The following is a 16,960-nucleotide window of genomic DNA, read 5'->3' as shown; positions in this document are numbered from 1 at the left end:
CTATTTTCCCCTTTCTGCGCTTAGTAGGTAATCGGATATCGGCACCGCCGCCGGCCGATGCCTTCCGACAAGGGTTCGGATCGGAGTTTTGTTTTTTTTTGTACTGCTTGTGGCGATCGTGATTCGTGATCTTCGCCGGGGGCTGGTCCGCGATCGTGTCTTGGTTCGGCTGCGTTCGTTTCCATGGTCATGAAGCTATCAATAAAGTTCTCCGATGGTTGGTGGCGATCATTCAGTCGATGCACCGAAGGCGTACCGATCGGACGTATTCAAACGGGATTTAAATTCGAGGCGCGAAGTGTGCAGTTACAAGTGTGGCGATCGCGGCCGGTGATCTTTGTGTCTGGAGAAAATTGAAAAATTGGCATTTGCCTTTTAAATCGCGTACGGAATAGGTGAGGAATGAATCTCAAAGTGATGGCTTTTGTCGTCGGTGGTGCACAGAATAACAAAATGATCGTTGGGTGTGATCGCGATTTGTGGCGGCGATCGATTCACGTTGTTTGTGGGTTGTGCAGATTGCGTGGTTGCATGTCATGTTAAAAAAAAACGAAACACAAAAAATGTTTGGTGAAAAACTATGTCCAGTGGTGTTGGAAAATGTTTTCAACGGTTTGCCGTGGCCGGTTCGCTGTTTGAGTAGACGAGGCGGGGACGTTTGACGGATTTCAAGAACGATGGCTTTCAAAGTGTTTGTTGCGTGAAGAAACGGCCGACGAGAATCGTTTCATAAATAGACGATGTGACTTTGATCGACGGATTTATGGCGAGGACTTATTTATAAAGGAAACGGAAGCTGAATTAATCTACTACACGAATGTCTTCGGATAGGATTGCACAGTGGCATATCTAGCACAATAAATACATTGAAGTGGGGACATGTTTCCGTTTCGCGCCATTTTCGATTCATTTCGTCATTTGAGTTTTATGAAATCAATTAGACCTTTATTAGCTTAGTGGTAAAATCCGCTGCTTCCTTGACATCCCTGGGCATAGAGTATGATCGTGCCTGTCTCATGATAAACGATTGCGTAAAATGGTGAATTCGTCAAAGAAAGTTCTTAGTTAATAACTCTGTAAGTGCTCCTAGAACACTAAGCTGAGAAGCAGGCTCTGCCCCAGAGGGGATATAATGTCAAGAAAATGAAAACCAACTAAGATCAAAGGTGGTTACAAATTTCTTCCTATAAGAGTGCATCCTAGAGTCAAGTTTCCGAGAATTTGACCAACAAAAACTCCCCTATGACTAAATGAATCATGGAGGTGTAGAACTAGTGTTCAGCCCTATCTGCTATCAATGCTAGTTACATGTTTTCGAAAGCCGGCCGCGGATTCTGGTGTGATTTTACTCTACCATCACAAATATCATCAATCGTAGGTAAATGCATCAGATAAGATTAGCAGCTGACTGATCAAGCGTCCGACTAGCTATATGAGTACTATTGGAGTAGTGCTGAGTACAAAGAATGCAAATTGAGTTGATTGTAAATCAGTAATCGCTGCAAGATTGATGGTTTCAAATTAGAAGAATTTTAATGCATCAAAAAGCTAAACGAAAGAGAAAGTTGAAGGCGGCTAGATAGTCAGCCAGATTGTCGAGAAGAATAATGAAGCGAGTGAATTTAAATGAAGGAGTGTCTGCATGTCGTAAATTTTATAAATTAGGAAATGTGTGCATGTCATAAATATGTATGTATATTTGGTATAAAATTCATTATGAAAGTTGGCTTTTCAGAACGGCATAAGGGGTAGTGTGGAGGGCATGACTGAAGTGTATGTAGTTATGACACAACTTTTACCTGATCGATGAACTGGTTTTTTGAAGGATTACCTGAAAGGTTATAGCTTTGCATACATATGTTTCTTCAGGTACTGCTACACGAATAAGGATAGTGACCGTCCATATATGACGTCGACATAAAAACCCCGATGTTGGACCCTTTCCACCCCTTCCGTGGATAAGTATGAGTTCCAAACTGCCCATAACTGCATATTTGTAACATTCGACAAAAGTAGGCACTGAGTAAATGGAGTACCAAGTATGAATTTCTCATCAGTATGGGAAGGCCCCAAAATTTCAAAAAATTACCAAGAATTCAACAATGCTTATATGAAGCTAAAATTTTGTACAGCTCATCTCACATATTGGGTGAATAGTCAGAAAATAATTTTGATAGAAATTTCTTTGTCACAACATTACGAGGCCCATGTATAATCTCAATGTGACTGTTATGCGGTTATATTAACCCTCTAATACCCAAATTTTTATTTTCGATTTAAGTATTATTTTTCGTTATCTAAAATCGTTCTAAACACGTTTTGGGCATTTATTTATTTTTATTCGCAAATTTTTAAATTTTGGTTTTTGATTTTTATAATTTTTATTTTTGAACATCCCTAGCTTTTTTCATTTTTTCTTGAAGCCTTTTCTAGTTGTTGATTTTTGGCAATAATAAAAATTTTAATTGTTACGGTATTTTGAAAAATATTAAATTTTTATTTTTTTTTCGGAGCGTATTTTATTTTCCGTGTAACTAACGGAAAAACAGGTTTGAAATGATTTTAATACCACCAGGCTCTTCGTTTGTGATAGGTTAATCGTAGAAAAATATAAAAGGTACGATTTTTTATATTACACGTTTAATGAAGCCCAGGCATTTGTAGGTTATATAAGAATGCAATTTTTCAAACAATTTCTAAAAATACAAAAAAGTTTCAAAAGTCATAAAAAACTTTTCTTATATGCGTGTTATGAGTCAAGGTATAAGCCAAAAATAAAATCATTTTGATTTCCGAGCTACCAAAAAATACACAAAATTCCAAAGTGTACCCCGTCTAAAGGCGGGGTTGGGTATTAGAGGGTTAAGCAATGTGACAAAACAACTTGGTATTTTTTCCGAATTTTCTAGAACAATCTCACAGATTTTATTAAGTTAGTCGGAAGTATTGATGATTTGATGATGTTCCACGGTATTAACTCGAAATCGTCAAAAATGTCGAATGTGACTGTTTTGCAGTTATGGGCAGCAAATGTCCACATCAAATTTTCGACACATGTTCTAAATCATGTGGTAAGTTTCGAAATGTCCTACAAAAAGTGCACGCTGGGTAGTTCACATATGTTTGGGCATCATTATCATTTTAATTTGGTAAAACTCAATTAGGCTATTTTTATCACTTCTTAAAGACCATATTATATTCATTTACCGCAGCAGTTTAAAACGTTTACAAACAAATTGAATCTAACTAAACCTAAATATACAAAGCACTTATCGTAGTAATATAAGATTGCTACGAGTTATGTTTGAATTTGTTGATTATTATATCAATTTCATCCCAATTTTGTAACATTGGTTATCTCATGTTATTCTGTTCCAAAGAATCATCTTCAAAATTTTACTTTCAATCCTCTGCAGAGCCTTCTTTTTGGCATTAAACAGCTAGTCCATATTAGAACAACATGAATAGTTTTTTAATGTTAAACGCTTGTTCTTAAGATTCTTTGAAAGTTAAATTTTTATCTAGTCTTAGGAGACCTCCTCTTATTGTGACAACAACGAATCTACTTGAAGATTTCAGAGAAAGGGCCTTTGGTTTATGTGAGAATGAGTTGATTTACTTATTCTTATTTTTGGGCAATCTACATACATTCCGCCCTTTTTTATGACCGTTATAAAGAGGTCGTAAAAAGAATATCGGTCGTAAAAATATCAGGATTATAATTGAGCTTTTGAAAATGAATTTTGACCAGAGATATTCGGCAAAGCTGAAGCATGGATTGAGAGCATTCCAAAATGTTCATTGATGTTTTCATATTCTGATAATAGATAATAGACACTGTTCGATTGTTATCAAAAGAGCCAATTATATGGGGGTGTTATATGCAGACACCAACAAACTTTGAAGATAACGATACCGAATGTTTACCAAAGGAAATAAAGTGATGCATGTCATACAGTCGGCCGTAGCACAAATGTTCATATGGCTGGCAACACTGTTTAAGAAGAAATAAGAAAACTTAAAAAACATGAAATTTGAGCGGAATGGAAAAAAATAATGCTCAGCAACTCCTCAACCGTAGTCCAGTTTTTCAAGACGGGTTCAGAATTATGTCGTTGTTTAAATCGAATCTTGAGCAAACTGACAAAATGGTACGAAAAAGCCAAATATCAGGTCTCTAATGAGACACATGGTTGGGAAGCCCAGGGGTTATGTCATTCATTAATTTGGGGGTGTTGTTGAATATCTCGTATGCGTTAACGGAAAGCACAGTACTGTCTTCTGCAAAGTTTCAGCACTCAGTTCAATTTACGTTTAGGAGTTAAAAATCATTATTTTAGTTGAGAACTTGGCCGGTAGGGACGCTTTTTTCAATTTGCGCTATATGAACTTTGAGGTAGGAGAATGTAACCTTTGGAACATATGATATCTCTAGATCCTGATGATCTGGAAGGCATGTTTCTTGAGAAGAGTTGTTCAATAGTTCAAGGGCTGACATTCAGATACGGAATTCTGCCACAAGGCAGTGCTAGTATGCATGAAACTTTTGTTTTGTGGATATCTCAGAATCTCAGTCTTGGATCTCTAGGCTCAAATGATGATAGCCTTTGAGCTACTGAACAATTTTCACGAAAACGCCATCTTTCTAAGTGGTCAAAGTCATGAGATATCTTCAAAACAAATGTTTCATGTTCACTAGCGCCGCTTGGTTGCAAAATCTCAAATCTCTTGGTTAGGATAAGCTGAGTTACTGAACAATTTTGACGAGTCACCGAACATTTTTTTCAACGAAGATGCTACCTTTCGAAGTGGTCAAGAGCTTGAGATGAGATATTTGCACAACAAAAAAATTATGCTCGCTAACGCAGCCTGGTGGCAAAATCTTTAATATCTTGACTCAAATAATGGTGTAGCCATTGAATTACTGAATAAATTTTCCGAAGACGCCATGTTTCTAAAAAGTCAGGGTCATGAGATATTTTCAAAACAAAAGTTTCATGCTCACTAACGCCACTTGGCTGCAAAATCTTGAATTTGATGGCTATAACAATGATAGCCCTTCACTTACTGAACAACTTTGCCGAAGACGCTATCTTTCCAAGTAGTCGGGATCCTGAGATATTAGAAAAAAAAACAAAATTTCGATGCCCACGCCTGGTGGCAGAATTTCGCATGTCGATGACCACCGCATGTTAGCCCTTCATCTACTTATCGAAAGGGTCGTAAAGCCCTGTCCCAATTTTGGTACCAAACGTTTGAGTTTAGGCCAAAAACACATGCTTACTCAATTTGTAAATAACCTTCGTTGGTGTAAGTCCAAAAAACATTTTTTTATAGTTTTTTAGATTGATTTTGTCACACCTTGTAGTTCAAACTCAAATTTTTGGTATATTTTATTTTCCGTGTCCCTTCCGAAATGTCAGATAGGAACAACCCCAGTGTTAAAACTAAAACCCCTGAAGCATTTTTGTCGACACAGTGAACGTCAAACATGATCAAAAGGGTCAAGGTCATATAGTGAACCATTTTTAAAATTAAAGTTTAAATATTTTATAGCCGTTATTTGAGCTGGTAAAATGGTTAAAGTAATTGCAAGAACCTACTCTTTCGTGTAATTAAATAAAAACAAGAATTCATTCAAAAATTACGGACCCAATTTTGCTGAACACCATGATCCTCTATTTTGATAACGTTTTAAGATATTGATCATTTATGAAAACAGTAGTTAATCTTAATTTCAATCGTAAAAAGAACCGCCGTAGAAAGAACGGTCGTAGAAAGAACGGTCGTAATAAGAGGTTAGAGTGTACTACACTTGACACAAAAATGTTCGACATCCCTAAGGTAACTCGGTGTGGACGGTGGAGAGTTGATGACCATCTCAATAACTCCTAAGCTGAGAATGGAAAAATAAAACGACTGTTGTCAAATGCTTGTTTTGACTTCTTCTTACTTTTAAAAAGAATTATTAGCATCGAAACGTGTTCCTAGTGCTAGAGTAAACATGAGGTTTTGATAGTCATGAATTGTTTTTCTTGCAGTTGAACTCAGTCAATTCAAAATGCAAATCTATCTATTCTATAAATAATAATGAAATGGTGTTTGTATGTCACGAGTTGGCTTGGGAACGGATCAACGGATTTGAATGATTCTTTCTTAGTTTTGTTCGTCAAAAACAACAAATAATTTGATAAATTCACCAGGAAAGTATGAACATAAAGCTGTCATTTTTCATGTGAGTCTTTCTAGCATTATAAAACGGAAATTAGTGCATTACAATCGTTACACAACAGGTTTTCATGCAAAGAAGAATTTTATGCTAGTTGCTAAAAATGGCGTGTGGCGTGATCAGAGGGAGGTTGTTAACCTTCATCCAGTCAACATACCTTTCCATGCTGGAAAACACACTGAAACCTGCATAATTCTGGTTTCTTGACGGATTTAACAGAAATTTTCAGAAGTTCCTGACGTTCCAGTTTAAGGCTGAGTAGCCCATCATTCGTTTTGGCAGCCATGTTTGCATTGCAATGTAAGAGTGATAAAACGCAATCCTCATAGTTTTTATTGATCCTTAAAAAATGCGCCGACATGCAAAATGTATGCTGATACTTTTTCAGATGCGTTAGTGGAATACCAACGAATTTTCATGAATTTGGAATTGTGACATTATTTATCAACAATCATCGCACCGTTGACCGAACAAATAACAATGACGGCCTACTTCGCCTTAAGGTCTGAAAGTTTTAGAAATATGGTCCAAGTGGTTCCGGAGTTCTTCAGGATTGTCTTGGGATACTAATATAGGCCACATCATCCCTTCAACGGATTTCACCATCCTGATGAGCTAGACGGTTGGTATTTTCGGCAAAGTTGTTTAGTAGAATAAGGACTATCAGGGAATGAAAAATCTGTTTGGGAATTCGTCCGCTAGGTGGTGCTAATAACATTTTTTCTTCAATTTTCTATAACTCAAGATTCTGATGAGCTAGACGGTTGATGTTTTCGGCAAACTAGTTCAGTAGAATGAGGGCTATCAGGCAGTGAAAAATCTGTTTGGGAATTCATCCGCTAGGTGGCGCTAGTAACATTTTTTCTTAAATTTCTTATAACTCAAGATGTTGATGATGTTATACGTACAAAAGTGGAGGCGATTTATGTGCATAATTTATATGACGAAAATTGGCATGCAATGCGAGTGTACATATTTGATTACGAATTAATCTGTAACCTTATACGACTTAATTTATGATAACACAGTTGATTTGACTGCTGCTACGGATCGATTTGGCTTCCTCTGTACGTTTATACGGAACGAAACAAAATGCACTGATGAACCCAGAAAAAGGTGTTCTATGCGAGGAAATTCATCAATCAAACGATTTCATTCACCATGTTATGCAGGTGTGATTTAGTTCGCACAAGTAAACGATTTTTTACGTTAATTGTTATGCGACTTCTGGTTGTTTGAGTAGTGAACCATTTTCTTCAAACCTCTGTATCTCAAGAACCAAATACGCGAGGGTTGGAGTCTTCAGCAAAGGGGTTTAGCAGATCAAAGACTATCTGGCGGTAATATATTTGTTTGGGAATTTTCGGCAACTGTTAGTTAAAAATGTGATTGGTGACGTGAATGATCTTTTAATTGTCTAGCTTATGATCCTGATAAGCGAGACCGTAGACGTTTTCGACAAAATTGTTAAGGAGATTATGGAAGGTATTATTTGTCAGTGATGAATCATCTGATAATAGATCCATCCGCTATGAGGCACTAGTAATAATTACATTCACACGTCTGTATATCAAAGCTGACAAGCTGACTTTATTAATGTTCATACGGTTAGGTTTTAGCCACAAATCTAGGATGTAGATAGAAATCAAATGTGTTCAGATGCTATTCGGTTACGCTTATAATATTTTTTTTCAATTTCGATAAGCTAGAACGTTGCCGTCTTTGGTGAAAATGTTTAGACCGTTAAAATCAACATCCGACGGATTTTTTTTTTCAAATTATTTATTTATTTATTGATAACTTTTGCAGAATTGTTCAGGCAGCTCTATGTTCCTCTATTGTGATCAAACTGATTTATCTAGTGGGTACCCTATTTTTACTTTAACTAATTAACTTTTCTATTCCATGATCTCCATACATTGAAACGTGGATGCATTTGAAAAGGTTGTTTCAGACTTCATAAGATGAATGTTATAAGCTCCACCTAGCGGATGAATTTCCAAATAGATTTATCAGTGCCGGGTACCCCTCGTTATACTGAACAACTTTGCCGATAACATCAACCGTCTAGTTCATCAGGGTCCTGAGATATTCGTTGAAAGGTTGATGTGGCCAATTTTAGTACCACAAGAAAACCCGGAATAGCACCGGAACCACCTGGACCATTTCCAAAACTTTCAGACCTTAAATTATAACTTCTGAAAATTTCAGCAAAATCGATCAAGAAACAAGAAAGTTATGCAGGTTTGGCTGGATGAACAAAAACGATGCGATCGCTTCGGGTGGTCGATTGGCAACCTACTATATTTTTGATTCGTCCGTTAAAAAGCTGTTCGATGGACAATGATGAGAGTGTGACGTCTGTTTGTCTGCGTTATTATGTTGTCACAATTATAAATGTTTCTCTCAGCTTTATACTGCCGTGAATCGCAAGTCAGTCCCATCTGTAAAAAGTAGGCATTGAGAAAATGGGCTGTGAATTTTTCAAACTCGTTTTCCATACGAATATTCAAAAAATTCCAGAGGATTGGAACATGTTCAAATGTTCATGAAACTTTCACTATTTGCCTTTCACTACGATATCTTTCTGAGAAAAATATAAAGATGATCAAAACACTGTTTATTTTTGTGTTACACGGTGTGGAAATTCGTAGTGGGACTGATATGCGGTTACTTTTCATTATGGGACAATTTGACTTGCTGGTTTTTCTTAATTTTTCCGAACAAATCATATTATCCCATCAGTGCAGCTGAAAGGGCATTGGAAGATATGTTGAAAACTGAGCTCAACTCAATTTTGACGAAAATGCAGATGGGACTGACTTGCGATTCACAGCAGTATATGTGTGTGGGTGTGTCTTAAAATTAATACATTTCTATATAAGTGTTACTAAATAATAATTTAACCTAATATTAGGCCACCCATTAGGCCCGATCAATATTTTTTATTTATTCTAATATGAAGAATTATAAGGTGCGAGCTTACGTGTTTTGAATTTTCTGTCGCGTTTTTTTCCCTCCGCGTAAATTTTCATTTCGACTGACAGATTCACGTTAATTTAAGTATTTGCAGCATTAGATACTTTATTAAGTGTAATATTGAAGTGTAGTAATGCAAATTATTGTTACTGTGAAGATTTTTCAAACGCATTGTTGCTGCTGTTTTAAAACGGTGCATTTTGTCATTTTGTGAGCCAGACTTAAGCTGGAGGAAGTAGCTTTGGTTTGAGGATTGGCCAACAAGGAGTTCAATTAAGTTTTGGCATCTGGAGCCATTCATAGTCCGTCTGCTATGCCCAGACCCCAAGAAAAGAAAAATGCTGTCTTTACTGACTACCGAAAAGCTTCCGTCGATTGCTTCAAGCACAACATGCAATCATTGGCGGTATCAGCGGGATCCAAAATCCAGGAATACAAAAACCTCCAACGTTGGTACACTACTGAAATCCGGTGAGATCGTTTTTAGTACTCAATATTATGATTTTTAATCAATATTTGTATACTCTGATTTTTTAAATCCTGTTTATTGTTTTGCCCAAATGTGTTTAAATTGATGGAAAACAGTATGTGGTCCTTGTATACAGGAAGAGGGGCAAAATAAGTTTTCATCTCGCTTCAGAGAGTGAGCAATGGCGCTTAAACCAAAGCTCTAGAGCCAGGACATTGGAAAGAAATGTCACTGCCCCGGTCAAGCCAATCGTGACAAGCCTTACACAATTTTTGGAGGTCTTATACAAAATGCGAGGCAAGGGTCGAAAAAGATGAAATTCAACACGACATCATTAGTGCACCATCCCCAAATTAAAAAATCTGCTTCATTTTAAGATGTTTGAGAAGAAGTTCGCAATATTCAGGGGTTTCCAGCAAACGCGACTTTCTTTGCGAACCCCATGGTAGAGTTCAAGATCTCATGCCTTCTTCTTTCTGGCGTTACGTCCCAACTAGGACAAAGCCTGCTTCTCAGATTAGTGTTCTCGTGAGCACTTCCACAGTTATTAACTAAGAGCTTACTTTGCCAATTGACCAATTTTGCATGTTTATATCGTGTGGCAGGTACGAAGATACTCTATGCCCTGGGAATCGAGAAAATTTCCTTTACGCAAAGATCCTCGACCAGCGGGATTCGAACCCATGACCCTCAGCATGGTCATGCTGAATAGCTGCGCGTTTACCGCTACGGCTATCTGGGCCAGAGTTGCTTAATATCAATCATATCAGCTGATGACTGATAGTCTAAAACTATCAATATCACTTGCGAACTATCAATATCACTTTGACCAACAGCAGTGATACGACATCGCACTCTAGATCATAATCACTGCAGAATGAGTGATCACGTGGTCATTATCCATGCTATTCATGTTTTTCAGTGACCAACCAGTTTCTATCTATCTGCAACACTGTCAAAAATATCGTACTGATAAATTGCCATTTTATCTGCTTAATTTAAAGCTAAACTTAACCCATCAGTGATACCCATAGTCTTTCGCCATCAATGCACTGGTGATGGAGTAGACAGCATGATGTTGATGTGATATGGAATTATCCGATTTGCATCGTAGTCAGCCTGTACAAATCAGCAAATTTTAAGCATTGATAGTGACAGCGAGCAACTCTGATCTGGGCCCCTAGATCTCATGCCATGATCCACCAAATTCGGAAATCCTGATCTCGATTTTCGGTACCCTTTGTTTCCTCCCTTGCCTAGACTAGAGGCTGCTTTATTTTGCTGAGAAGTATATTGTTTTATTGCTACAAGTAGTCTCAAAACTTTCGCTAGTAGAAAAAATAGTATACGCCAGCATGAGAGTACAATGCGCAATGTCTATATGGTGTTATTCTTGGCTTTCTGCGGTGTTTTTGTTGGCCAAACAGTCTAACGTTTGGAAGTAGCACTTATATACTAAAATATTGATGCAAATGTTGTGTCCAGTAGTTTTAAGAAACAACAACAGCTGCTCAGGTCCCACTGTAACATTGTAACTGAGCCAAAATACCCTAGGTAAAAAACGGGACAATTATCATAATTAGTTAAGTGCGACAATTCACATATTAGTCCTACAGGATTTCCCTTCATATCTGACTGTACTGCGTCTGACGTAGTTTCAATTTGTTATGTCACCCAGAACGCATGACAAAATAATGACATGCTGCAAAACCAGTAAGCGAGGAACTGTTTTCGTGCTTTTGAACCAACTCTTACTTGCATTGACTTCGTTTCGAACCTGTCTTGTCGCGATGGAAAGGGAAATGTGACAGACGGAATACTTTAGAATAATTTACTTGCGACAAAGTGATAATGTCTCGATTGTTCTTTGAATAGTGGGCCTAAAATGCCGCAAACGATCTATTTTCTTGCACTATTTGCTCCGCGACGAGGAAATGTAAAAATGATTTCCGTCCTCTTGGGTTTCGGTTGAAAGGGTTGGCTTTGACAATCATATAAGTTCACACATCACACGGTGACCGTGTTCTTCGAGTTCCCTGTGTCGCTCTTACCTCATTGGATAGCGCCGCAAGGTCATTTCTGTTCTGAAAGGAAAGCCGCTCACTGGAGGTGAGTTATGAGCATGTAGAAAATCTGCAAACCTGTTCCAACAAAGACCCGTTGGCTGCGGAGTTGGAGAATGATAAAGCCGTTATCGAAATGGCCGAGAGATCTAACTACTAACCAGGCCGTTTACTATTGACAAACAAAGAACTGAATTTGCTCCAAATCACGATCGGTAATTACTTTTGTTCGGCAAAATTACGTCTTTCCTAGAAACATTAACATTTGAACCCACGTGTACATAGGTCTACCTAGCAAACGGTAGGTTAAGTGCGATCGGTAAAACATGTGTTGAGGCGATCAATCATTGCTCATTTCATGTCAGAGTTGTTGAACCATGCGAGCGGTCACGTCAAACACAGAAAAAAACAACTTCATTTTTCACGCCGATCAGTGCCGAATCTTCTTCGATGTTCGAGCCGCAAAAACAGCAAGCACTACAAGCGGTCACGCCTAGAGCTTCTATAATGCCCCTAATTATCACTGTGAACTTAACACTCGGTGAACATACCTTCCCCTAGGCGTCCCGGCAGCGATCGATAATCGATCAACCACGCCATATATCCATCAATCGCAGTTTCACTCAATCGTTTCAAAGCGAAACCGAAAAAAAATCACACTAAAGCGGATATAGAGCATAATTGAACGCGATTGGAATTTGATGGCTGTAGTTAGTCACAGTGTTGTATGGTGCAACCCGTCTGAATCGCGTGTGTGAGAATTTCCCCTATCATGGCGATATTTTACACTTGACACTGGACAAATGCACGCGCTTGAGCTCGATCGGCGTGGTCGGCGGCCACCACCAACGATCAACTGCGCATATTTTGAGCAGCTACTAGCTAGTGCATAGGTTTTCAAACTTTTCTAGTGCACGACCCATTTAGGGTTCGAATCCCACCGGTCGAGAATCTTTTCGGGATGGATATTTTCTCAACTTCCCAGGGCATAAAGTATATTCACACTTGCCATGTGTATATCGTACATGCGAAAATGGACAGTCGGAAAAATAAGCTCTCAGTTAATTACAGTAGAAGTGCTCAAAGATGACTAAGGGGCCTATTTTGTAAATCGAGCTGATTCATGTGACTCGTCTGTATCTAAGACAAGACGTGACAGGTCACAGTACAAAAATGAAACCAATTGCCTGTCAAAAAAGACCACTTCTCATTGGTCGTTTTGGCAAAGGCCTACTTTCACATCGTTGAGTTGGATTTCAACAGGGCACTTTGTTGCTAGCCCGGCCGTGTTGCTAGATCGTAAATTAAAGTTTCATAAAAAGTTTGAAAATTTTTCATGAAGTCTTTTTGTTTCAAATCCATTTATATTCCATGTTAACTTTTCCGCATGTGCTCCTACAATACTAAAATCAATTAAATATACTTAATTGAGAGCAATATAATGGAAATTGTGTCAATTTTCTCTACAAGTATTGCCAGTTTCTAATATATACCTGAATTTTTAAAAATAAAGCATCCTCTATTGCACTATATGAATGAAGCGTGCAAGAAACAACCAAATTATGGGCATTGATATTTGAATTTGTTTACAAGATTTGCTTAAAATGAATACTGGTAGCACTGGCTTTTGTATCGTTAACGATATCGGCCGAAAAATAACTGGGCAGTCTGAGTTGAGCTGTCACGTCCTGTCCTAGGTCTGTATTCACGGAGAAAACGGAAAACACATATTTGAGTTTTTTAAACTTACTTTTGAGTTATTTTTCTCTCCCTATTTCATTCGCTCTTTCTATTGTTGTCAGAGAGCGAAGAGCAAAACAACCCAAAAACCGAACCTTTGTGCGTTACCTCAAATTTGAGTAAGTGACATAGTACTGGAAGTTGAGTTATTTGATCTGCCGGTTGAGTGAAAAGAACTTAGCCAGTAGGTATTTTTTCGAATGGCTGCAAATGAAAACAACTTCTACCCCATCAACTCAAAATTAGGTTAACGCACGAACCCCCGGAATTGAGTGGAATGAACTCACTTTTGAGTACTTCATTTTCTCCGTGTTCATTGTCGATCAAAGCAAGCATGCATATTGGGTCTTTTACGAATGTTTAGATTTCAGTAATAATCTTGACTTCCCTCCAAGCATGATTTCGCTGCGACATTTTCTCCCGATTAGACTCAACGATTATCACAGTACGATTTATTGCGCACAAATCACATAATTTCGCACAGCAGGATCTGTTTAACTAAGTAGGCTAACTGGTCAACTGTCAAAAAACTGAAACAACCTTTCTCATGATAGACCTTGCTTGTATATATTTGCACTGCGAAATTATATGCGAGATTCGACTGTGATAATAAGAAATTTGGGGTAAGTCGAAATGGGTGCAAAAGTCGCAATATTTCAGATGTCACCCGTCGACTCCCATAGTAATCCAGTCACATACAGTGACAACTGTCGAAAAACTTGAGTGACAGAGCTGAGTCAAGCGAATTTTTCGGTCGACAGTGACTCCAGTCGAGTCATTTTGATCGACTCGACTTATAAAATAGACCCCTAAGCTTACAATTTTTCTAAAGTTTATATGTTCGTCTATCATGTCACATACCGTCAAACGGGGTAACTTGCAACAGGGGTGAAACTTGCAACACTTCGACATGTAACCGAATTGTCGTTTCGTTCGGCATTGATTTAAATTATTATAATGTATTCCGTTATTTATTGACCTAAGGTATACAACAGAAGACTTTGGCGAGAGTTTGGGTATAGTTTCTTTTTTTGGTTGGTTTGATGGAGGTAAAAAACATATAACACGTTGGATTGTATGGAATTAATGTTGAAAAACGTTCCTCGTACCAAACAAACGGTAGAAATATGCTGTACGTTACAGTACTTAGTAGTGAACAAATTGACAATATAAAAGTTTCGCTAATTTGATGATTAAACATTATAAAGCTTTCCTATGTAAATACTTTCAAACATTGTTTGCTTTCCTTGTTCCGATTAATAGTTTTATAACTAACAGGATACCGTACGTTTAATAAATTACAATTACAATTAAAAAAAATCAAATACGTTTTTGCCTACCCTTGTGGGGTAACTTGCAACAACGTGTTTGATAACTCTTGCCGTTTGTCACACGTGGAAAGGCAAAATTAAACATATATTTGTTGAGTAACATTAACATTTGTGTATCTCAATCAATTAAATACTCGTTTGGTACTAAATATTAGAATATTTACGTGAATCGCATTATTATTAGATTTAGTTTTATATTCTTCATGAAAGTAATGACTAATTTTGAAAAAAACTGTATCTCATTATTGCAGGCTTTGGAAAATTTAACGTTCATTGACACACGAGCCATAATTTCAATCCATTCATTCGCCTACATTCATACAACACGCATGACATTTATCGTTCGTGGAAGATAATGAGCCATGAACATAAACAAGACAGATACACACCACCCACTGTTTGGCGCCGATCACTGTGTGTCAACACTTGTAACATTCGCTGGCCCACTCTTATTCTGATCAAGAAACAGAGGCGAACATTTTCCATTTTCTGTGCTATGTTTGTATTGTTACGATACTTAACCACCCATACATTATATTGGAAAAATCTCATATACCATACAGTGAACTGTTCAAAACAATATATTGTACTGTAATTGTATTGTCATTTTACAATATACTGTATAGTATTTCCAATATATTGAATGGTACTGTTACAATACGTTATATTGTTTTTGTATTGTGTTTTCAATCCGGGCAGACTGATGCAAATTTTGAAGTTTTGGCTCCCCTATGCTTAAACAATCTTAATATTGGTAACTAGCAGCCTCCCAAAGTTTGAAATGATTTGGAAAAAAATGCCTGTGCAAACACCATTCAAAATTTATATGGTCGGCATTAAGTCAGAGTGGACCAAATAAAAGCTTATAAAAAATGGATTATTCTATTTTGCAAAATTACCTCACCTAAATTTCATCTTGATTAGATTTGATGAATGTTGTAAACTGTGAGAGATAAGGCCCAAACGCAATGATAGCGGAACGGCAACGGAATGCGGAACCGGTTCGCCAGCATGTATCACAACATCTCGACTGAGCTGACAACGAATGAAATTGGATCAACACTGATTCGACAAGCTGATTATAGTTCATGCTGGCGAACCGGCTCCGCATTCCGTTGCCGTTCCGCTATCATTGCGTTTGGGCCTATACACTCCCGTGCATAAGTTTGGGTTCACCCCCTAAAAAACATGCAAAAGTGTTCAGTCCATATCTCTGTGATTACACGTCCAATTGTAACTCTCTAAGCCGCATACGAAAGACAAAGAGTTATTCTGACTTCGTATGTATTTTTCCAAAAACATTCTTTGAACTTTGTATACTAAATTTTTACTTAAAGTTATGACATTTTTCCAAAAATACACTGTAAAAACAAACCTAATTTCCTCAGCATTGGATCGACCAAAATTTTAAAACAAGGTTTCATTAGAATCGTAATCTTATATTCTTTGAGGTAAACTTACGAAATTATGGCGGAAAAATCTGGAAAGTATTCAAAATCCATGAAACAGTCAGTCAAGTCATCGTGCAAAAGTTTGGGTTCACCCCTCATAATGATGCAAATCGTGCAAAAGTTTGGGTTCACCTGAACTTACTCAAATCTGTGAAATCTCAAACCAATCATGTATGCGCCATTATTTGCGCTCAAAAAAGCTTTAAACTATTAAAATCGGTTGAAAAATGGCGGAGATATTGACAAAATTGTTGTGTGAGCGGCTCAGGTGAACCCAAACTTTTGCACGATTTGCATCATTATGAGGGGTGAACCCAAACTTTTGCACGATGACTTGACTGACTGTTTCATTGATTTTGAATACTTTCCAGATTTTTCCGCCAAAATATCGTGGAGTCTCCTCAAAGAATATAAGATTCTAATGACACTTTGATTTAAAATTTTGGTCGACCTAATGCTGAGGAAATTAGATATGATTTTTCAGTGTGTTTTTTGAAAAATGTCACAAGTTTAAGTAAAAATTTAGTATACAAAATTCAAAAAATGTTTTTGGAAAAATACATACGAAGTCAGAATAACTCTTTGTCTTTCGAATGCGGCTTAGAGAGTTTCAATTGGACGTGTAATCACAGAGATATGGACAGATCACTTTTGTATGTTTTTGAGGGGGTGAACCCAAACTTTTGCACGGGAGTGTA

The 16,960-nt window shown here is 37.4% G+C and overlaps 1 protein-coding gene across 1 annotated transcript in view; it reads left to right on the top strand.

The window, feature by feature from the left end:
• The first annotated feature begins 221 nt into the window (after positions 1 to 221).
• The window catches only part of LOC5565600 (major royal jelly protein 1), a 30,440-nt gene continuing 13,701 nt past the window's right edge, over positions 222 to 16,960 (top strand). The window contains exon 1 of the mRNA XM_021838102.1: positions 222 to 395. The gene's annotated coding sequence lies outside the window, so the exon portion shown is untranslated. The remainder of the gene's footprint in view (positions 396 to 16,960) is intronic.

This window comes from Aedes aegypti, chromosome 1 (genome assembly GCF_002204515.2).
Source record: "Aedes aegypti strain LVP_AGWG chromosome 1, AaegL5.0 Primary Assembly, whole genome shotgun sequence".
In the NCBI taxonomy this organism is placed as follows: domain Eukaryota; kingdom Metazoa; phylum Arthropoda; class Insecta; order Diptera; family Culicidae; genus Aedes; species Aedes aegypti.
This window is presented reverse-complemented; position numbering and strand designations above follow the sequence as displayed.